At 47.8% G+C, this 1,913-nt stretch overlaps 1 non-coding gene across 1 annotated transcript; it reads left to right on the top strand.

The window, feature by feature from the left end:
• Nucleotides 1-360: 360 nt before the first annotated feature.
• On the top strand, nt 361-433 carry Trnak-cuu. The gene has a single exon. It is a non-coding gene; the product is annotated as a tRNA-Lys (tRNA).
• Nucleotides 434-1,913: the final 1,480 nt, after the last annotated feature.

The raw sequence follows: 1,913 nt of genomic DNA, 5'->3' as shown, positions 1-1,913 counted from the left end.
TATATGGATTCATAGGCTACTATTCCATCGTCTTGACTTGTCATGAGAATTAAGAACGTATTCTCACTTAATCTTAGTATTTAACAACTCTGTCTTCCTTTTTTTGTTTTGTTTGTTGTTTGGGGGCCTCTCCCCCCCCTTTATTTTATTAATTATTTTCTGTAAGAATTTGCATTCTTACCTTCAAATTCAGAGAATATACTTTCAACTTTTTATCAGTTTACCGGTTATACTTTCTTTTCAGAAACAGAAAATAGTAAAAGAAAAAAACGAAACAAAAAAACCCCGAAAACAAAAATCCGAGACACAACTGCAGATGAACCCTCTCAAAGGGGATAAAATCGGAGCCAACTCACATCTGCCCGGCTAGCTCAGTCGGTAGAGCATGGGACTCTTAATCCCAGGGTCGTGGGTTCGAGCCCCACGTTGGGCGGTACATTCTTTTGTACTTTACGCATTCAAAAACTCAAATTTACTTTCAAAGATTTGCAAGTTCTATCACAACTAAGACGGATTAACCTAAACTGAGATAATTTAAACGCTTTCAATGTTAATCATCTTTTCAGGAAACACGGTTCTCAAACTGCGCTTGCGCACTCCAAAACTCAGGCCTACGCCCAGGGCTCTGGTTTAAACCAGGAACAGGACTTTACTGCTCTCTTAAGACTGCTTTTGGAGTGCTAGCGTCCACAGTTGCTGGTAGCGGGCAATTGTTTTGTTTTGTTTTGTTTTGTTGTGTTTCTCCTAATAAAACTGTGATCGCTGATTCTGGCTGTTTTTTCAAACCCCAAAGAGATCGGATGTCAAAACAGACGTAGGTGAGGGAAGCCATGGAAAGGACTAACTTCCTTATTTGCAGAGGTTCCTCGGCTCACTTTCGCCTCCCTCCGGTCGCTGCAGGGCTTCTTTGGGGGTGCGGGAGAGGGAGCACCCGAGTTCTCGGGACGTGGAGCCTTCAGCGCTGCCCTCTGAGACTCACTCGCCTGGAACTGACGGACGTGTGAGGGAAGAAGCTGAAGTACCTCTCTCCCTTCTGCTTTGGCTTCTGAGAACCGGGCGACCCGGCCCACCGACCGTCGCCAGAGGCTCCTGGGCGGCCAGGTCCCTCAGGGTCCGGCTCCTTCCTCCAGGCCGGCCTCCCCTCCTTCACTAAACCGATCGGATTTCCTGACTGATAGTCCTTCCCTTCAGCGAGCCAAGATTCTGCTGTTTAATCCCAAAGCGGACGGAAAACATCCCCACCCCACCCCACCCCACCCTTCCTCTCTCAGAGACGTGCCTACGTAGTCCTGGAGCTCTACGTAGACCAGGCCCGCCTGGAACTTACAGAGGTGCACGCCTGCTTCTCTGGTCTCTTAAGCGGGGTGTGGTGGCACACCCCGTAGTCCTAGCACGAGAGAGGCTGAGAGGCAGAAGGGTAGCCTGCTGTGAGATGGAAGCCAGCCTGGAAGGGGTGGGGTCTGTGCGGTTGAACCATCTTATTTCTATGATGAGCAGATGAAAGGAAGAACAAAGCTATAGCTGATAAAATGGCCTTTTGGCAAGAGGGGTATTTGGTGTTTGGGGCTCTTTGAGAAAGGGGCAAAAACAATTTAGCCAAAAGCATTCATCAGTCCGTTAATTCTGTGGGGCTTAGATCTCTCACCACTTTCCGGGGGCTGGGTCTACATTTTGTGTTTTCTGGACCATTCCTGTCAGACCTTTATGTCCTTTTCATGTTCCCGTACTTGTCAGCAAAAAGGCCATCTTCATTTTACAAAACCTAGTAGTTAATTGCCATGCCTGGACCATTGGCCTATCAGAAGTGTATTACAGATGTCATCACTTTGTTGTGGATCCACCTCTTCTCTGACTTCCACTGCCACACCACCTCCAGTAGGATCTGTGTGACAAGTTCCACAGACTGAGGCGAT

This window comes from Mus pahari, chromosome 7 (assembly GCF_900095145.1).
Source record: "Mus pahari chromosome 7, PAHARI_EIJ_v1.1, whole genome shotgun sequence".
NCBI classification, from domain to species: Eukaryota; Metazoa; Chordata; class Mammalia; order Rodentia; family Muridae; genus Mus; species Mus pahari.
Note: the sequence above shows the minus strand (reverse complement) of the source record. Positions and strands in the feature narration are given on the sequence as shown.